The sequence below is a fragment of the Stegodyphus dumicola genome, chromosome X1, assembly GCF_044657685.1.
Source record: "Stegodyphus dumicola isolate Sdum_Otavi_A_Nest chromosome X1, ASM4465768v1".
NCBI lineage: Eukaryota > Metazoa > Arthropoda > Arachnida > Araneae > Eresidae > Stegodyphus > Stegodyphus dumicola.
Window position 1 is genome coordinate 235,488,862 of NC_140780.1, and position 23,207 is coordinate 235,512,068.

Below are 23,207 nucleotides of genomic sequence, written 5' to 3' on the forward strand. Positions count from 1 at the left end.
CCATACAAATACTGATACCCATTCCCGTGCATATGATTTTAATTGAGCGCATTTACCTTCAAAAACGGATCGGAATTGTGCTGATAGATCTAAGCCGGACTTGGTTTATTAAATACGGCAAAGCCTCGAGGGCTATCTGCCTAAGAGTAACTCATTCGAAAAGGGGTCCGCGATCTCCATGACCGTGACAAAACATCGAAGACTGCCCCAGCACACGGGTCCCCTTTCCGGAGCGGGGCTTAGCAAAGTCACGAAAAGACACCTTGGTAACCGGGCACCACTCCGATCGCTTAAAGAAAGTCAAATTCGATGTACTTATCTGTAATGTGGTTGGCCAAGTGATGGCTACCCAATCGAGAACCGGGCAAAAGTGCTCCCACTCCGACCGCCGTTACCATCCACCATGTAGTGCAGGACCATAGTGCGTTCTTAGAAGTGCGTGGAAAAATATTTTCAACCATCTTGCTTAAATCTTAAAGCACGCAAATGGTCATGTGACATGACAGAAATATTACTGAATGCCCACTGGTCCATCCTAGAAGCCACTCCCTCGGTGGCTACACAGATGTGCACTTGTGAAATATATCCCCGGGAACGAACAAAACAGTACCAGTACGGTTTCTCCCGAGGCTGAACCTACCATCGATTAATCAGTGGTTCTAGTCCTGTGAAGATTGATTTTGTGCCCCCGTGGTTGAGATTGCCTAAGTACAGAGCCTGAGTCAACCCCCCAGTAAGTGGCTACCTGCCTAAAAGAAAAGATTTCTTCGTGGAGGACTTTCTAAGGGAAACTGGCTCGTATACACACGTTACATACGGAGAAAATCACGAAAACGCCTATGCGGCCAGCCCGTTCGCGGGATTCGAACCTTGGACCGAAGTACCAGTGTTCAGCGACTCTACCGCTCGGCCGCTGGTGGGTGATCTACCCGGAAATAAATCCCAAAACTACTCCCTTTACTTTTTGTCGTCTTTACATTAATACTTTTGTTTGTTGTATTTTAAATTTATGCACCCTCTCATTTTTCTACCAAAGGCCTCACACCTTGTTCTTGGCACGGGTCTGGAATGGAAAATCCATTCATTAAACAAATTTAAATAATGCATGATTTTGCATAAGACTGATTTATGAAAATTCCGGTACTTACGTATTATCGCAACCAGGTTGGCGCTATTTGTAAGTTTTAGTAAAAAAGTATGAATAGAAAGAAAATGTACATTTATTCATTACAGATAATTTTTAATACAGTTTCTTATATTATTTTGTTTTAAAATATAAAATAGCAATTAAACCCTTCCGGTTTCGAATTTGAATAAGTTGCAGAATTATTTTTTCGGCGGAAATCTTTTGGCTATTCCTTTTAGCACTGATTTAAAACCGTATTCGCCATAACCATGTACACTTCGACTTATTTTTACTTAAAAAAACATCCCAGAATTGCACAAAAATGGCATTGCGCACACTCTTGACTTTATCCATGTGCACTGCTATTTTCTCAAAAATTTGCACGAAAATGCAGGAAAATTTTGTGAATCTCCACATGCTCTTTTTACGAAACTACGTATAACACGTAGGGTTGCCGTAAGTAGGGTCGCCAAATTTCGCAATTTATGCGAATTTTGGCCTGGTTGCGATAATACGTAAGTACCGAAAATTCTTTCACGGAGCAGGCTTCATTCGAGGTATTTTCTTCATTTGCAGACACATTACAATCTAAATGTACAAATATACATTTAATATATATATATTGTATTATCTGAAACATTACAGAAATAGAAATATTGAAATCTTAACTATAAAGCTGAGGAAAATACTGTATTATTATTATTATTATTATTGATAATAACAGGACATAACTGAAAAGTACAAAAGCTACGGCGCAGATCAGTTTTTTCAAACCGATGGCCCCTGAAGCAAATTTACACGCCCCGCGAATATATTTTCTTAAATTAATTAGCCCTATTATAATATTAATTATTATGACAAAAATTTGAAAAAACATTTCAAGGCTTTAATGGCAGAGTTCAATTTTACATCCTTTTTATTACAATAACAAATGAATAAGAGTAACGCTCCGGAAGATCTACAGATGGGGCTAACTAATTAACACTTTGATATACATTTTATTCAAAGATTTGAAGATACATATTTGATCAACTTTTACTCGTACCTGTCAAAAGATAAATAGCCTCAATTATGAATTTTGCAATAAGAATAAACCACTTTGTTTGAGAGTACATTTATATGTAAACAGTTTTTCCAGCAGTTGAAAATTAGTAAGTCTCAGAAAGATCCAGATTGACCGACGAGCATCCCCAATTCGTGACGAAGATTCTAGTAATTTTTCTCCAAGGTTACAAACTTTTATCAAATTCAAAACCTCATCAGATGATGTAGCTTTAAGTTGCAAAACGTAATAAAAAAACATTATAATTATTTACTTGCAAATATATGTATCTTTTCTATGCATCCTTTCCTAAGAAAAATTTAATAAATTAAAAAAAAGGTCTCATTTACTCAGGGGTGACTGCAATCCCATTTCAAAAATCCTGAAAACTAACCGTACAATAAATATCTGATATAATTTCAAATAATTATGCTGATGCAAAATAATGTTATGCAACATAAAATTGATTTGTATTTAGCAACATTATTTCGGACAGTTGTCTAATTTTGGGTTTCTCAATATTTAAAAAAATAACTGCTGTGTTTAACTTGCTTTCTTTCTGATGGAGGGTTAATTTCTTGATTCTGCGTTAACATTTTCTTTGCTAACAACTGAAAGCTTAGTAAGGCATTTTTGGCTTTTTAGTAAACCCTTTAGATATTAGCTGAGAACTTGAAGTACTAACAGATGTTAAAGATGAGAGACTGCTAGAAGGAAAAGAATGGTTCCTTGAATTTGGTAAGCTCTCCAGCAAATCTTCTGCTATTAATCACTCTAAATAATTAAATGCACTTTCAGCATTGGGTATATGCAACAAGTTAAAACAGTTTTAATCAGTTTATAAATACTGGGTATTTTTGCTTATTATCTTTTCATCTTTCTTCAGCTCCTACCCGACTTCTCTCAATAACCTTAAAGTTTCAAATTAATGTGACGCCTAAACGATATTTTTTCTAAAAGAAAATGTGAGAAAGACAATAAATATGCATTACAAAAGTCCGGAAATTTTGGATTTCCCAAGCTTAGCTTAAAAAGCGAGTTCAGGCTGTAGAGACAGTAGGTTTTTTTGGGGGGGGGGGGAAGCAGGCAAGATGACAAGTATGCAACGCCTTCGCCGGGAATCGAATCATGGACCTCTCAATTACGCGCTGAGCGTACAGACCACTATACCACGAAGGCTCGTTAAAAAGGCGGGAGAAATATCTTATAAGGCTATATCCGGATCACAATCACCCCTGTTTAATCTAAAGTTTGTCCTGCTACGAAATATTCCATAATTTGCTTAATTAAATTTTAAAATAAATTATTTAGACGTTAAATCAGCTTATTATAATTATTGAAAGTAAATGTCAGACCAAAAATTGAAAGTTTGAATTATAAAGTGTAACCAACAGAATTTTCTTGCAGATACCTACTTTAGATTTCAGACAGAAAATAAATATATTTTTTTTTTCTTTGCGTCATTATTATTACAGTTTATGTATGTTTCGATAAATATTTAGCAAACATGTTTTAAATTTAGTTAAAGGAAAATTCGGCCCTTCGGCTGCTTTCGGATCGTGATTTGGCCTGCATACAATTTGAGTTCAGGATAACTAGCATAAATTATTTGCATCACAGGCCTAAATTTTAAAAAAATACTGATTAATTTTGATTAACGGCTTGGACTGCATTTAATTTCAAAGGTCACTAAATTCCTGCATTTAAGTCAACACTCTAAGCCTAACATCATTAATCATTGCGGCATTTCTTGCATTTTGTTATGGTTAATAACAGTTGTAACTTCATTCTTCCGTTGTTATACTTAATGGTATCATTCACATTTATTTATTTTTTCTTTCCAAACAGACGTTTCTTCAGTTTCAAAAAAAATTAAAAACCTGTATCGCTAAAAAGGCATAAAAATCTTGGCTTTCATCAGAGGCAGCAATATTTTTCATTGAATTTTGTTTTGAAAACTATTTTCCATAATCCATAATAATTTATTATTTGAAGTTCTGGGGCACCAAATATTTAATATTGAAGTGTGATACAAAAATCAGGATCTGTCAATACACTTGTTGATATTGCATGCACGAAAACAGGTAGCTTGCTTGGTAGTATAAAATTATGGAATTCTGGCATATCTGTCGAGATCTGCAATTAATAGCCTTATTCGTTGGACGAATATTTAGATACAAAAAATTTTTGGTTTTGTGTTTTCTTATACGGCACTGCAGAAAAAATACAAAATTCTCACCTGAAAGAAAACTTTGCCAGGGAAAGAAACTATAGTTTCATAATAAAATATGTAGCTTCATGAAAATATTACGCAGTTTCGGATTTAAAATGTAGTCCTTACGGGATCAGAAAATAAGTGTGTCGTATCTTCCCATCAAACCAGATTAATGGAAAACTTTGCAAAGACGATGGATAGATGTCAAGATTTTAACTATTAAAAAAAAAAAAAAAAAAAAAAATCTTCCAAACCAGTGAAGCCAAAATTGCGGAGGATATGTTTTGTATGTCACATATTACGGAACTAATGACTACTCTCAGTCTGATACACAACAAATCGGATTCAGAGATGCACTTTAAAACATAATAACGAACTTCTTAAGTACTTAAAATGCAAAAATTCGTGAGACCTTCTGGAGACTTGACTTGTTTTTGCACAAAACATTAAAGCGATCTAGAAACTGAACTGTGTATAGGACATGCAAATGGTTAGCACTGCTGCGCATTTTCCCCCGTGTTCCTATACGCGGGAATTTTTAGTCTACCTCAACGGATAAAACAGCAATCATTCGAGTAAGTTTCTGAATCCGACACAGGAAGAGTTTTGGCTTATAATGATCGCAGATTATCTTTCCGAGAAATTGTGCTTTTGATGAATGAAATTAATCCACAGTTGATGGTGGGTGCAGAAGGAAAATATCGACTGACAGAAACGATTATAACATCATCGTCATAAGGCGAAACAAGAAGACAAGCATGTTATGCGCATGGCAATAACGGATTGCGCAACATCAATAACCCCAGCGCAAGTAATGTCTATTGCATAACAATCTGTGTCAATACGTACCATTCAAGGTTTAAGGACTGACTGCTGTACTAGAGGGCCCGGGTTCGAATCTCGAAGAAGGCCTGGATATTTGTAAGCGTCTAGCGTCTCTGCAGCACTGCGATAAGACGAAGGGGAAGACGGGTAGAAGATGATTTACCTAGTATGACTAATTGAATGCCCAAGTACCGGCCTTGCTTCATTCTATACTGTACCATTCAACAATGAAGAGAAGGATAATCCTTGCAAGGCGTCCAGTACTGCGAATATTTTTGATTCTACATTACAAGCGCACGCAGCTACAGTGGTTCTCTGAGCGTCAGACGGAGTCGAGCGAATGGCGTATTCTTTTTCAAGCAAATCTCGATTCTGCTACACCACCATGATAGTTGTATCCGAGACTGGTATGACCCTTGCATTATTCACAATGTTCCGTTTGGGGCACTACTGGATTTTATTCCCTCACCTGCCTAATATGCACTGTCGGCATATTTCAGCAGCCACTGCTACATCTCTGACGTTTTGGAATCCGCCGTCCTCATTACTTTCAAGTCTGGCCAGCGGCGAAGTTTCAACAGGATAATGAGCGATCGCACGAACAATGGTATGCCAGCTGATATTACGATACACATGGGAAAAACAAAGAAAACTCCATACTGCCAGCCTGTCTATCGGGAAATGAACACAAGGCCGAATACCCATGTACCAATATTAAAAATCATTGCTGGTTCTATTAACAAGATTGACATGGTACTTCAAGAGGCTAACTAAAACCAGATTTCTAAATTAAGGACCAAACAAAAATTACATGCACCTAGATATATAATTGTGGATATCTGTGCGTTCATTATCCTGCACAAAAATATACAGTAAATAAGTGAAAAATGTTGTGTAGAATATTTTATTCCTAATATAGTGTACATGATAAATTAAGTGTAGTATTATGTAGCTGATTAGTATCATTACGTTCATTTCTCGGCAGAACAAATACTGATAAATACGATACGTAATTTACAGAGAATCGTAGTGCCAGTTGCACAGAACTCTTCAATTAAGTGTAGCTGCGGAACATTAGGGCATTCTTTATTCTGGAAACTAATGGAAAATGTAGTGTATGTAGAACATCAGTACGTTCATTAGCCTGCCAAATTTATTGTACATAAATTATCGCACCACCAATTATAGTGAATATTGCAAATTAAGTGCAGGATTTCGGAGCTGTGAAATCAGCGATTTCATCATCCCGCAAAAACTGAAAATTGTAGTGTACGTACAGTATTGGTGCGAATCCTGCAGAAAAAATACAAATAGATGCAAAAATGTAGTAAACATGGAGTATCCTAATGCTAAATACAGTGAATATAAGCAAATTAAGAGTATTATTCTGGTAAAACATATCGTTGCAATCAATATCTTGCGGAATAAGCGCAAACAGATGTAAAGTGTAGTGTACCCAGAGTATCACATTGCCAAATATACAGCACACTGCAAAATTAAGTGCAGCATTTTGTGACTTTAATTACCTCTCGTAAAATCTCCGCGTAAATATCCTTGTAAAATACGGAGATGTCTTCCGTATCTGTAAGCGCCTGGTGAGCCGTCTGTAAATAAACATTTGCAACCACGACATCAACGTGAAAACATAACCTCACCTGGAGATGTCCTCCAAAGTATGAAAGTGCATAAGGCACCGACTGTGATGACATTATTGTACTATTGCCTACTATAATAACGTTTTCCCATCAGTTAGTTCAGATGGATAATATCCAAATCACCGATGGCAAACACTGGGTATCAACCTGAACCTACCGATGTTTAGTAATATCTCCGACTAGGCCATCGACAGGCCCATCTTCTACGAGGAACTGACTCGTATAACGCTCACCTGTGCTCAGTTTAAGACTACTGAACATCATTGGATCGTCCGTAATCCTACTCCGCAAGTTGAAATGGCTGGGGGATGCTTCGTACTGTGAATACGAATTACATTATTTTGCAAAAAAAAATCGAAGCACAATGAAAGAAGTGATTGTTTTTGATGAAATTGAAGCTCATACACAGATAATAAAATGATTAAAAAATCAACGTCATATTACCTGTTCACGGGCCGAAAGTTACATGGAATGATATCCGAGGAACGAGGCGGCCATTCCCTCAGAAAATAATAGCTGATAATTCTATCATTACCGAAATACTGGAGGAAAGGTTCTGTGCTAAACGATGAACGTGCGACTCTTATTTTGCATAAAAACTGTAGCATCTTAACTGCATTTGCCGATATTTCTCACCAATAACGGTGCAGGTAACATGATCTATAGGAGTATTCTAAAAAAGACACGGTCATATGAAATCGGCAGTGAATCCACACTACACGGTTACTTTTGTAGAATGCAGTGGCACTTGATGGACCACTGTGGGCCAATGCCCAAATTCGACAGCTGTGAGTATTGATGGAATCCTTCAGATAAAAATGAGCCTCCCTACAATATTTTCTAAAACCAATAACTGTCGATTTCCATTCGGGTAAGAAAAGTTAGAGCAAAAGTCAGGGACTTAGCATAATATGTCATTCTTAGTTCTTGCATACGACTGATCTTACACAGATAAAAGAGGAAGGATTTTCTGCAGGAATTTCCCGACAGTAGCGTAAGGTATATCGCTATGGCGAGCTATTGCACAAGCGCTTTAATAACTGCTAATCCCTCTGCCGTTTGAAGACTACAATGACAACTTCTGTTACTGCCTCTTCCTATACCACTTTCTCGAATTTCTTAATCATACCTCTCAATGCTATAACATACACTAAACTTTTGCGCTCAATACGAAGCCCTCTAAATTTCCTAAAAGACGCCACAGCATCGGACTGTCTAGAGCGGGGGTCATGTAATGTATTTTCTGTATGTGCTCTGCTATCCTAATGCTAAGCACAACATGGATAGAGCCTAGATGAGAAATCTCCGTATTAGAAGGTGGGCCTCCAGTCAAGGTCCCTAAAAAGAAATAAGACGTATGCCAATGATGCTACCATCCCCGGTTTCCAATCCCAAGATGGTAGACATTGAAAGAGTAATTCTCTGAACCACTGGTACACTGGGCAACCAGGGTCACCACTCCTCGTACTCAGAGACCACAGTGGTGGAAACGATGGTAACCTCGAGATCTGACTGGTCGTCAAAATGCTCCCGCCAGTACTATGTAGGCTAGGATCCATCCAATGTGGGCCAACCATACAGGATGGAGTACATAGTTATTACCTCTTGGGCCCAGGAACATCGAGATTGAACAATGGATATGTGGAAGACAGTTGCCTGGTCGATGAATCACGATTCCTGATTCATCACGTCAATGGACGTGTTACGGTACGCCGTCTTCCATGCGAACAGTTGCTCCTCTCTGTACAGTAGGTCATACACAGGCTGGTGATGGCGGTATTAAGCTTTGGGGAGACGTTCTCATGGGCGGCTGTGAGACCCTTAATTGTAGTAGAACAGACCATGAAAGCTGCAGGCTATCTGAATATAACTGCGGATTAGTTGCAACCTTACATGGGGTCTGTGTTGCCACCTGGAAATGGAATCTTTCCAGCAAGACAACGCCCTATTTCACAATGTTCGAACTGTATTGGAATGGTTCAAGGAGCATAAGGATGATTTCCAATAAATGTCCTGGTCACCTAAGTCACCGGAGCTTAACCTGATACAGCACATTTGGGATGTCATGGAGCAGCAGTTCAGAGCTCAAACACCGCCATGTCGGAATATCTTGCTTTATCGTGACCGCAGCTTAGTCATTTGGTATAAGCTGTCTCCAGTCATGTCATCTACAAAGAAGTTGTGGCATCCATGCCAAGGCGAGTTCCAGCTATTCTGCAGGCCAAAGGTCGAGCAACACGTTATTGAGTACGTGGTCGTAAAATTTTAGCTCATCAGTGTATAATGTCAGTTGCCTTAAATTGCTTGTCACATTGAAATTTCCGAATTATGTATCGATTTTAATAATTTTCTGTTTATTCGATGCTAATCTATATTTATATGAACTCTTTGTTCAGAATTTATCGTATTCTTCCAATTCTGACTGCTCATATTTGACAATATTGAGCATACGCGGTGTTTATCTGCGTACGCATATATGTTTGCGGCGGACGACACAGAGATGAGAAAATCGTGTGTTCGTGTGTGCAGTCTCGGCAAGTCACTGTTTCCAAGTTTTTATGATGTGCCAGACGACATAGTCTGACATCGTAGACCCAATAATTCGTTCCGGTTGACAGTGCAAATGACATAACTTCACGACTAGTGTCAAGAGATTTTAGCGTTCAGCACCGTGTCTGTCGTCAGAGCTTCTCGATTTCCGGACGGCTGACGAACCTATGATCTTGTCTTTCCTCTGATATTGTTCAAGGTATGACTAATCAGAGGATGTTAAACACTACCGAAAAATTAAGGAAGCGTGGCTAAATCAGTCTGAAGATTTTTTTTTTTTTTTTTTTTTTTTTCATCGGAACACGACCTCAGAAGGCTCCTGAACTATCGGCTAGAAAGACCCTCGCTGGCAGGCTCCTCACGTCACGAGGGATATAATTCACTTCTATAACTGTTTTATGCTATCCATGAATTTAATATATTTGTAAAGCGCTTCTCGTAATTGTAATAAATGTGTTTTGAGTTTAAAATGCGGTAAGTATTACGCAATCTCACAAATGTACCAATCCTTATACGGAGTCAAGATGCGCTACCTGCCGCCACTCAACACAATGGTAACCCCCAGTCGCCCACATGTTTGTACAAAATGAAGGAAATAATGCTATAAATATCTCCAATTTAGAAAAATTGTTTTTCTTTTGAGAAAAGAATATATATATATATATATACGTTATCTTATGTCCAAGCTGTAGGTATCCAAAACTGCATACACACAACTGAGTACTTATCAGGTTAATTAAAATGTTTTTATCGCAATATTTGCAAGTAACTCGAAAGTTTTTATTAAGCTCAATGTGGTGGTGGGCTTTTTTACTTTCTTTCTAAGTTCGACAAATGTTAAATTATTGGAATATGTTGAGGCACACGCGAGCTGTCTGCCAGAAGAGGGGTGCCTTTGTGCAGAACTTTCTTAAGTAAACTGTCTCGTATTACATTACATAAAAAGAAAACCAACCATCACCCTGGCCGTTCACTTGGGTTTAAACCCAGGTCGAACTAACAGCATTCAGCGGTTTGGCCGCTGGTGGAGGCCCTCGACAGAAGACAGAACGATACTTTAAACTGTTGCTAAGTGTTTTCAGTTTTTGAGTTTATTACTCGACAAACTGCTTCCACGATAGCTTTTCAGATGGCCGAAATTAAAACTTTTGTCTTCTATAGAAAGTGGTTCCTCACTTAAAAACAGATATTCAAGATAATTGGATTATCAATACGGTTTTTATCATCTCAGCGGCAAATTCAACTCTTAAATGGTGATCATATGGCTTAAGGCGTTGAAATAACTGAAAGTTGTAAGTTAGATTAATGCGAAGTAATCGTGAACAATAAATCTTGGGGAGATTTCCTATGAACTCAGATTTAGATTGCCATAAAAAACAAGTGATTCGTGAATTGCAGTCTGACATTTTTGAGTAGCTCTAGTTCGCACACTTGATTGAATTTTACAATTATCAATAATAATTAGAGCGAATTTTTCCTACATTTAAATGTGCTCCTTATATTTAATCAAAAACTGTTTTCTGAACTTAATATAATTAATAAGGAATTTACTTTCGATTAAAATAGGAATTCTTGTCCTTTTTCTTCTTAAAGAAACAAGCGTTTTGTATAAAGTGTTACTGCAGTTATTTTCAGAAAGATTTCTCCAAACATAATTTTATGCGTGACACCCTCCACCCCCAGAGTATTTTTATTAAACGGAACAAGCGATGATTAGTACTTCGCATCAGGGAAATCGAGAGTAACAATACAAAAATATGCTAAAAAATCCTTCAAACATAAGTTGGATTGATAATTGAATTTTGAAAATATAATCGAATTTACATAAGCCGATGCTAAAGGCAGCAGATAAAAAAATTTTCAGTAAACGAAAATTCGAACTACAGACCTCTTTACTTTGTTACATTTCGATATTCAGTTCGACTTATCGAAGTTCCAGTAATCGAAATTATATTGTATTTATAAGTTATATATTGAGATTAATCATATTGTTCTAAAATTCTCGTAATTCCCCAAAATTGATCAGAAATTTCTCATATCGTACACTGTTTTCATTGTTCTCTACTTCTTTCTGGTATTAATTTTCATATAAATCATCTAGTTTCTAAAAGGAGGGAATTACATCGAAAGTATTACACCCTTAGTAAATTCAGACAAGTTACTTGATTTATAAATTGCTAATTTCCTTAGACATATTAATTAGAGGAAAGGCTTCAATGGAGGATACAGGACAGGAATGGTCAGACTTTGACAGCAGGAGCCGCATATTAAAAATCTAGAAAGTTCAAGAGCCGAACTGGAATCATTTAAAAAATAATTAAGTAGGTTTTGACTGGAAAGACACGTTTGAAGTCAATAAATGAAAATTTCGCATTTTTTATAATCAATATAGTTACATATAAATAAATAATTTTTATTTCTTTTGCTTCATATACGGAAATGCATGTTCCTAGGATATACAAATTTGGAACTATCGTTAAGTGAAACAGAACGCCTCTTTTTTCAAACAGAAACTTTTTTTTTTTTTTTTTATGTCCGTTTTTATACGTGTTAACTGGTTTTATCAGAAATGAATAGAAATTGAAACAAACTGGAATGATATTTTTCATTTGAATGAAAAATAAAACAGTAATTTTAAGAATAGATCCAGTTATTTTTCTTTACCCACTTTTCTGGAAAGAGTAACACAGCGGTTGTCGAGAAGAAATTGATATTCGACTGAAAAAATATTGAAGAAACTGAATATTGAATATACTGAAAATACGGTGGGTAAAAAAAAAGTATTGGCAATTGCCTATAATGTATTAGCTAATAAAGGAAATACTTGACAATTTTAGATGAACATAAAGAACGCAAGAGGTAATTTCATTTTAATATACTATTTTCATTTTAATATACTATTACACAAAATATACAACAAAAACGTAAATTTGCATGTCAAAAAATTATTGGCAAGATCATACAGCAAATATGTGGGAACAAAATTTAATACTTTGTATGCATACCATTTGTATTTATAACAGCTTTTTTTTTAATGTATTTCTCATAGAGAAAACCACTGTACTGTTGGGAAAAGTGTTGGATGTACTATAAGGTCTCCCGCCTTCTTAGCAAGCCTTCGTGGTGTAGCGGTCTACACGCTCAGCGCGTAAGAGGTCCCCGGTACGATTCCCGCCGAAGGCGTTGCTAATTTTTCATCTTGCCTGCGCCCACCAGCGGCCAAGCGGTAAAGTCGCTGAACACTGGTAGTTCGATCCGAGGTTCGAATCCCGTGAACGGGCTGGCTGCATGGGCGTTTTCGTGGTTTTCCCCATGTGTAACGCGTATACGAACCGTTTTTCCTTAGAAAGTCTTCCACGAAGGCATTCCTCCCATTAGGCAGATAGCCCTCGAGGCTTTGCCATAATCACACACACACATCTTGCCTGCTTCCAAAAAATACCTAATATCTCTACAGTGGCGCCCGAACTAAAAAAAGGGTGTTGGATTTGGCGATTGGGTCCCCTAAAAACCCCAGTCGCCCTTTAAAAGGGGGAGTATATAAGGTATTTCTCCCGCCTTTTTAGCAAGCCTTCGTGGTGTAGTGGTGTCTGCACGCTCAGCGCGTAATTGAGAGGTCTGCGGTTCGATTCCCGGCGAAGGCGTTGCTAATTTTTCATCTTGCCTGCTTCCAAAAATACCTAATGTTTCTACAGTGCTATTGGGAATTTTGTGCCATTCTTAGGCTGCTATCACACGGCGATTTGTTTCGGAAGAACAACTGTTTGGAACAATTTTTCTGCTTTGTCACAACAGCCAATCACCATAGATCGCTTTGGGGTTAACACAGGGGAAACTGGTTCCCCATTAGAAACAAGCTGATAGCATTCGAAGCTGATAGCTGATTGGTTGAAAACGAACAACTTGCAATTTTTTTGGAAAGGAAGGAAAAAGTCGCACGTCTTTCTTTCAATAGTAAACTACTGAAAGAAAATTGTCCGAAACAGTTGTTCGAGTGAAACAAACGTCTTGTGATATGAGCCTAACAGGAGTATAAGCTTAAGTTCATCTTTACACGAAATTTTATGTTCCCGACTTCTAGGTTCAATAAATTTTCATAAATTTTTAATTGGATTAGTATCAGGTGATTGAGGCGGTGTCTTTAACTGGCAAGTAGCGTTATAGAGTAACTACCCCCAGGTGAGGTTCGCTGTATGCTTAGGGTCATTGCCTTGTTGAAACACAAATGATGTTCCTAAGCCAAGTTTTGGGGCACTGAATTACAAGTCATGGCGCAATACGTCAATGTACGTACGTGCTGTCATAATACCATCAATGAAGCACAGATTACCAGCTCCGTTTTTTTTGGGGGGGGGCTGCAATACAGCCCCAAACTACGGCGCTCTCTCCGCCATATTTCACAGTCGGTGTTAAATGATGTTTCTCCATTTCGGAGCTTTGCTTTCTCCACACATACTGTCGTCCATCTCTTCCGAAAATGTTAAACTTCGATTCATCGGGGAAAATAACTCTGTTTTAACACTCGTCTGCTAAATTAATATGAAATTTTGCAAAATATAATCTCTTTCTCCTGTTTATTTCGCAAATGAATGATTTCTTTCTAGCTGGCCTTCCATACAAACTTCCTTCGTGTAAAACATTCCATATAGTCTGCACACTATAATTTTTATGCGAAATATTAGCAACATCTTTGGCTAACCGGGGGTGCACTTATTTCAGAGTTTCTCTTAACGTCTTTGAAAATGCCACGCTTTTCCCTTGCAGAAAATATTAGAGGTCATCCACTTCTAATCTTGTTTTCTGTCGATCTTGTCTCGTTGAACTTTTTTACAACACTTCTAACAGTAAATAAACTTATGTTCTGTTGTATTCCTATAGCCACAATACGTTAGATCCTCATTTCTGAGCTAAATAATTATGTTTTTAACATTAACTTCCAACTCTTTTGACTTTGAAGCCATTTTATCACAGCAAAATAACTTTTTAAAAATGCACTGCAGACTTTATATTAACAGGGTTTCTTATCAGTCTAAATACGTGATCTCAACATAATTAAAATTTGCATAGCAGTTAGAACTTTGCCAAAACTTTTTTGACATGTAAATTTACGTTTTTGTTGTATATTTTGTATAAAAGACACATTAAAATGAAAGTTTCATTACATTTCTGTACTTATTACTTCCTATGTTTTTTATATCCAGCTAAAATTGTCAAGCATATGATCAATTATAAGAAATTGCCAATACTTTTTTTACCCACTATATATTGTAGAAACTGATAATTATTCAAAGTAAGGTTAAGTAAGGAATTACCGCATTTAGCTGTGTGTGATGTTGTATAAATGATTAACCCTTTGCAATTCGCTCGCGTGAACCAACAACTGATGATTTCACCAACAAAATGATTTCACACACTTTCAGTTTATAATATTGTTGACTGTATTAGTTCTAGCCAGGTTCTCGGCTGGGAGTAGTTTTCTCTCATATTTAAGGAGAATGCGAACCAGTTTTCCTCAGACAAGGTCCTCTATGAAAGCATTCATTCCCTTAAGAAAACACCCCTCGTGAGCTTTACCATATTGGATTAAACAAAAACAAAACAACAAAAAAATTTCCCGATGTTCCACATTCTAGATTCTTTTACAATTTCCACAGGCAGATCTTTCGCTACACCAAAGTCTTAGATGGATAAGATATTAGCCGGAATCGAATTTCTAAATAATGCTCTCCAACTGTGAACTTATAGTTAACCATGTAGCTCTATCTTTATGAATGTGTTCTACGTTTCAACTATGCCAACACTCCAAGAATGTGAAAATTTCCAGCTAGATTTATTGAATTGAGAGTGTTAGATGATAATTTATTGAACTAAAAAACTCTATTGGATATAAAAGTAGACATAAAGAACTGTTTGATATGGTCAGTGACATATAGTGGACAACTCCATTCTACCTTTTAATATCTTACTGAACAAAATGATTTGTGAAAAGCTTGTTTTATTTATACGGTTTTATTTATGTGTTCATATAGCTCGATCATAATAGTTAAAGGTTACGAGAATAGGCAAACTTCTCTTTTTATACACACGCACCCAGTTATCAAGCTAAGTGTTGTTGATAAGAAATGTTCGTGACTGTGAGAGTGAAGTACAGAGAGGTAAGTGGTGAATTTAGTCCAGGTGTTTGTCCCTTTGATCTCCAGACCTGACAGTAAACTGTGGATGTAGGAAGAAATCCGTTACAATTCTAATTCAAACATTCACTATTTAGCATCAAGCAACGGTATTTGTAAGGAGTCTTGGGTGTTGGAAATGCAACAATTAAAGACAGCTGTGTTAATCTGCCCCTTTATATTATGAAATTTCAAACTTTCGTAATGCTTCTATAGCACTGCGATCTTCTATGTAACACGACTTCCCAACCTTGCTTTTGTGAATGTCTCATCTTTTTCCCTCGGGAGATGCGCATTTTGTTACGTTCAACAGATGACCGCCAGCTAAGGTACTACTGCCTCATCCATTCTTTGATTTTTTTTTGCGTTCATCCTCAATATTTTTCACGAGTTCATTTTTTTTTTTTTTTTTTTTTTTTCTCCCCCACAACAAAATGCTAAAGAATTTACAAGTCTGATTTAAAAAACACCGCTGCCGGTAGCTTGATTCGAACACTGGCCTTTCTTCTGTAATGCGGTGTGTTTTCAATCAGACTATCGGGGATTGCAGAAAATGAAGGGAATTGTTTAATATTATTTAAAACTTCAGCCTGGATGTTGTTGAATTTTTCCTTTCCTTTTTTCCAAGAAAAGCGTAGGAGTATGGAAATTTATTCATTTTAAAGTCTTCCAGAATTACGCAGAATTTTTGGCGAAACCCATAAGTCCAAGATAGTGTGCTTTTCATGTCAAGGGGACTGCCTATTACTTACACATGGCGAAAATAATAGCATGCAAGCAGGAAACCACCCGAAATCAAAATTAGATTATTATGACAAAGAGCTCAAAGGACACCTGCCGCAACAAATTAATTAGATTATTATGACAAAGAGCTGAAAGAATATCCATTTTTGTAGAGAGTGCCTAGAAGCCTATCTGCCTCGGATGGGACACCTTCCCAACAAAAATATTACTCATATTTACATTACACATGGGGAACCCCTATACAGCCCAAATAGTCTCTATAGGCGAATTGAACTACCAGCGTTCGTGTTCCTCAGCCTCTAATGAAATCACTCGGAATCCAACGCGGAAAATAATTTATTAATTTTAGATGGCGATAGCCATTCGTCCACTACTAAGCAACTGGTGACAAAAAGCTCTTTAAACAACTGTTATAGCATTCAATAAGTTTAGTGAAAGTAATTTTCATTGAGAATGCCATAACCCTATGGCAAAACATTTTGGCTCTTTGAAGAAGACTCTGTCGAAATCAAAAGAATTTAACTATAAAACCAGCATCAACCTAGGATTCAATTTTGCCTAATGTTAAACTCTACAGTTGTCAATAAAAATATGAACAGATTATTTCCTACCAAAATAATCCTTCAGTTTTAGGAAAACTGTACGCACATATATGAATTAGTTTACATTTTAAAAATTTCTGCAATTTTAAATATATGGAACACATCTTTTTTAGACACAAAAGAAAAAATATGCTAATTTTTAATCTACGCAATAAAAATTCACGAACACTTAACCACTGACGTACTTTACAGCCTAAAAATTCCTATATCTATCACACCACACATCTGATAGTTCAGGAACTAATTCCCTAAATGAAAACATGTTTGCAATAAGACTTCGAAAATATTTAAGTTACTTTATCCTGGAGATGGACTGCCCGGATGCTATAACAAAGCTTAGAATTACTTTCACGGAAAGATGCTAACTTGTTTCGTATCTTCATTATCGTCTCTTCAGACATACTGAGTATAAAACAAAACGCTCTTTCCTCCGCTGCATTTTGAACAATTTGGCGATCGCACATTAGAAAATATCTGTTAAATAGTAGTGGTTGAACCGGTTGCGCAAGGCATTTTCATTCATAAGATTGCGTGTTTGGAACAACTCGACGGCCTTCACAATCCTGCACAGGCTTCCTTCAAACAATTGGAAAAAGCGGGTGGAAAAAGGTCATGACTGTATTGAGGCGAAAGAGGTTGGGCGGAAGTAAGAATATTCTTTACTAAAATTCCAAGAAAAGTCGAAAGATCAATATTAAAACATTCTGGAATCTAAATCTTTATTAAATATATCGTCTCATAAGAAAATATTCTGTTTGAATGCTATTTAATCGTGCTAAAAAAATTGTGAAAGTACTGTATTTTAGTCTACTATAATATAAAAAAGTATGTCATGTCACAGAATGTCATGCCTTATATACCTTACATAAGGTGCTTTATGGTACTACTCCGATCTAATAACTTACAAAATGCTTTCAAATTTTCAAAATCTCAGCAAAACGTCTGCATAGTATTTGTCAAAGTTTATAGATCATTTCCTTAAATTTCTTTAAAATATATCTTCTAAATAACTTCTTCAGATTAGCCTTTACTCATGATCATTTATTTACCCACTACTTATATCTTAATTTTAAAAATGAAAAATAACTTTTTACAAATTGATCGTAAAATCAGTATAAGCTTTTAAAAGCCAAAATTGAGCACAAACTGTTTATCAAAGTGAATGACTGAATATCCATCCACTACTGAGCGGATATGACCAATGTACACTCACAGAAACGTTTTGGACGAAAGCTATATACCCTGTTGGAGCAATAAAAGTCTTAAACGGCAGTTATCCAAAATACACCGAACAAACAGTAGCAAACCGTAAAAGCTCATGAGACAGGTGGTAGAGTGAAACAAAACTGGCACGAAATTCGTCACCATTTTTTTATGTGCATCAAATTCCGGAAGCCGCATAGCATGAGACTCACAATTTATTGGAGGTAGTCAATGAAAGTGGAGAAAAGCTACAGGTAATGCCAATTTTTCAATTTTCCGCCCATGTTCTTCACCTCAGACGCTTCTTTAGTTCCGAACATAAACTTTATACATATTAACATACCTGCGAGTACAGCGCCGTGATTATCTACTTAACAATGCACACATAAAATTTGCTCCCAGCACTACGTTTACCCACCACATTACCACACCGGACAGTGACGTATGTGCATGTTATATGATACTCATGATGGGGTACATGACCTCTGCTGACGACAGAATGCTTCATACAGGGTTCGTACACATTTCTGCACATGGATATTAAGTACTTTTAAGGTCCATTAATGAAAAAAGTTAAGGTCCTATCACCAAATCGTAGCTGAATAAATTCAATTAAAATTCAATCAACTTATGTCTCAACTCCGTTTATGTAATAACCCTTTAAGAACAAAATAAATCCGTAAGTAAGATGTATTCTTATTAAACAAAATTTAATAAAAAATAACTATAAAACAAATTTGAGAATAAAATCCAGTTTATAAAATTTATTAGGTAGCATTACGTATTTTACACATATAATAGTCGGAAATAGTTTGAAAGAAGATTACGGACATTTTATATACACTTTACTAACAGTTAGCTTTATGTTGCTTCTTTCTTTTATGTCTCATTTTGCAACGTACTTAGTCTAGAGGTATATTTTATGTCAAATGGCATAGGTTAAAATGAGAAATAAAATCATAATCAGCATGATTCGTAACAGAAGATTGGCTGTTGCCAATGCTGTTGCTTGCCTAGAGAGAGATCTGTTGATCAGAACAAACCTGAAAGCCTGATGTAGTTTTGAGGTTGGCAAGTTTTGAAAGTTAGTTGTGTTCCATCTGTCTGACGCAGTTAGTGTTATAGCTTCATGTAGAGTTCCTGACATTGTAACCTAGTTAATATACACTCATGGACAAAAAAATTAGCGCACCAAGAAATAATTGCGGGATCGTAACGAAACTTGCAATGAAGGTGCTTGTCGGGGAGATATGCAAATGATTAGAAAAGTAGCATGATTGTGCATTACGTATAGCCGGTAGAGGGCGTTGAACGTCGTACTCTGTGGAGTATAAAACAGGTAATCAAAGCTTGTTTGAGTGTGCTGAATCATTTACAAAGGAAGAGCTGAGGTAGACATGCCATTATGCCGTGTTCGAAGACAATATAAGCAGTTGTCGCAGTTTGAGAGGGGGAGAATCGTCGGGATGATGGAAGCTGGGTGGTCAGCTAGGCGAGTAGCTCGTCAGTTAGGCCACTCTGTGTTGTGAGGAGGTGTTGGGAACAGTGGACCCGAGAGATGTCATGTACACGAAGACCAGGCTCAGGACGCCCTCGACAGACCAGTCGTCGAGAAGATCGCCACATCGTAAGAAATGCACGCGTACAGCCAACTGCTTCTTCGGCCGCCATCCAGGCAGAGGTAGCACCTTCACTAGGAGCCCCTGTGTCTTCTCGAACCATACGAAGGCGCCTGGCAAAAGGACAGTTGGTATCGCGGCGCCCATTACGTGTGCTGCCCTTGACGCCCACCCATCGACGCCTGTTTGGAGTGGTGTCGAGCACGAGGAAACTGGACTGCAGCGGAATGGGACCAGGTCGTCTTTAGCGACGAATCCAGATTCAATCTCGGCAGTGATGACAATCGTCTTCGTGTGTGTGTGGTGTGTGTGTGATTATCGCAAAGCCTCGAGGGCTATCTGCCTAAAGGGAGGGATGCCTTCGTGGAGGACTTTCTAAGGCAAACTGGCTCATATACACGTTACACATGGGGAAAACCACGAAAACGCCCATGCAGCCAGCCCGTTCGCGGGATTCGAACCTCGGATCGAACTACCAGTGTTCTGCGTCTTTACCGCTCGGCCGCTGGTGGGCGTGTTCGTGTGTGGAGAGCCCGTGGTGAACGCCTCAATCCTGCCTTTGCTGTACAGCGACACATCGCTCCCACAGCTGGTGTGATGGTATGGGGTGCCATTGCCTACAATACACGGTTACCCCTAGTATTGTTCCGTGGCACTATATCAGCCCACCAGTATGTTCATGAAATCCTGCAACCACATGTATTGCCACTCATGCAACGGCTCCCAGGAGCCATTTTTCAACAAGACAATGCTCGGCCTCATACGGCAAGGGTGTCACAAGACCGTCTCCGCACTGTTACTACTCTTCCTTGGCCTGCCCGAGCCCCAGATTTGTCTCCAATCGAGCATATCTGCGATTATTTGGAACGAAGAGTTGGGCATCCCACGAGTTTGAACGAACTATAGGCAAGGTTACAGCAAATATGGAACGAAATGTCTCAAGACAACATACAGAACTTGTATGACTCAATGCCCGATCGTATCGCATCGTGCATTCACGCTAGAGGGGGTCCAACGGAGTATTAACTCCTCCGTTCTTTTGCCTTTTGCTCTGAAATAAATTATCCTTTTTCTTTGATTTTCTTATCATTTATTTATATTAAAGTAGTCATTACGTATGTAAAATTTCGTTTCATTTTGATGACTCCTTCTTGGTGCGCTAATTTTTTTGTCCATGAGTGTATTTTAAGGTTCCAATAAGCCACTAATGCACCAGAGGTGAAAAGTTGCTTTGTATTATTTTAAGTCTCACCAGATGCAAAGGATAAGTTTTACATTAATTTTTACATTTTTGTGGTGCATCTTGTGACCACCATAAGGATTAATGAAAGACAATAACTTGCTTTAATAAGCAGAGATAACTTTTAAAGGTAAGTGGTTAGTTACAAATAATTAAATTAGGTATCGTTATAGATTTACATGACCACTATTAAATTTTATTTATTTTTAAAAAACATTTGTTGGAAAAGCACTACTAAAATCGCAATCTAATAACATTTCACAGTTTAAAATGCATGTAATTTTAAATTGTGTTTTAAATCAATGTCATAACATTGATTCTTAAACGGTATTAGGGTAATTCCACATCAAAAGCTGCAAAACATTTATGTTTTCTAGCAACAACACATAACAAAATATTTACGCGTCTTTTTTAAGTTGAAGCCTTCCCAGACATTTTGGCTTAATTTATATCAATATTCTTCTCTTTAAACATCTTTCCTAACAATTAAAAATCTGTTTCAATAAACAAACCAATGTTCCCACTAGTTTTTGTGCTCTTTATCTCCTAATTTGCCAGTCTCTTAACAGTGTACGTAACAAGGTTTTACTTCATCTGGTAAAAGTTAAATAGTCCAAAACCTCTTAGCAAATTATCGCTAAGTCTGAAAGTCACATAAAGGTTTAAATAAACCTTTTATTTAAAAAGAACTTAGAACATACAGGCACGTTCCTATGTTGACAAAATCATCTGCAGCCTGTGGTGATGCAATTAAGCAGGAACAGTCAAATTCAAACTAAAAACGTGGATAAGTAGTCAAAGACTACACAATTTAATTTTAATCTAAGATGGCTCAGTAACTATCGTTGTAACAAATTCAAATGTTAGCAGCGATTACGCAAAGATGAATAATTACAAATTATCAGAGCTGGCAGAAACTAATGCAACATTCAAGTAGAGGGCAAAAACACTTTGTCTTTCAGTCCCAAAACTCAGTTTAAAAACTATCTGATTTGCATTATGGTGAGGAAACGGAAAGGGGAACTTATAGTAAAGGCTAAAATAAACAACTGGTCAATTTGCATAATAATAACTGTACATATCATCGAAGAATAATTTTCTTCCTCATTATGCATTCAGTTTTTTTTTTTTTTTTTTTTTTTTTTTTTCCCCTTCAATTCATTTTCTCTTCACTTTAGAATTTTTGGAATCAATTAAAGACTTTTGTTATTCTAAAAAACCAAATGCATTTAGAATGTAAAGAAAAAGCTGATAAATATGAAATGATGTATAGTAAAGGCAGGTTTCAGGGCCGATGAGGCAGAACTTTTAGAATTCAGTGATACACCGAGCAACAAAATCCAGAAATGGCAAAACTTTTAGAATTTAGGACAGGCAGTGGGAGAAGAATTTAGGATCCACGGAGATTGCATCAGGTGGGAAAATGCCTTGTGTCAGCCCTGTGTATGATCCATTGAGACATAGAAGGTGAATCTTTTAAATTGTCAGTTTTCAATTTCTTTATTAATAGAAAATTTCTTTTTTATAAAAGCCTGTTCATACGAAAAGATTAGAAACATTTTTGATATTTTCCATACTTGTGTCTAATGAAAAGCTGAGAAAATAAAGGGAGGATAAACATGTTACGAAAAAGACTTCTAGTACCAGAAGTACAATATTCAAACATTATGCTTTCTTTGTCCTTCCAAAAATTCCTCAAAATATAAGAAATTCATCACAAACTTTCTGTACAATACATTCATTATGTGTTAATACAATGAAGACATTTTCATTTTGTCAATTTTTTCTGCAGCCTTCTAGAATTGTGGGTCTGTAAATCTTGCCTTTAAATCCTTCTAAAACTTTCCAAGTTACAATGTGCAAAATCCTAAAGAAAAATTAGCCCTACCAGTTCTTCAAGAGAAAAAACGCTAGAAAGATTTTGATAAAAAAAAAAAAATTAGTGGAAAATTAATTTTATAGAGAAAACTGATGCATATTCTGACAATTCTGAATATTCTGAGACAATTACAAGGGGAAAATTCTTAGCATGAAAAAAATTAAAAGGAAGAAATTTTTAATTAATTATATAGCTATTTTGCTTTTGCTATGAATTGTTTTGTAAACTGCGCTTTATAGCATTTATTACCTTGTTTATTTTCCAGATTCAAAATACTATATAGTAAGTCGCCAAAATATAAAGTAAAGCCACTTTATAATACGACAGCAGAAGAAAA

General features: G+C 36.8%; 1 protein-coding gene across 5 annotated transcripts in view; it reads right to left on the reverse strand.

Annotated features, from left to right (window-relative positions):
• The window catches only part of LOC118192492 (focal adhesion kinase 1-like), a 194,109-nt gene that overhangs the window by 102,202 nt on the left and 68,700 nt on the right, over nt 1–23,207 (reverse strand). The window lies entirely within an intron of this gene.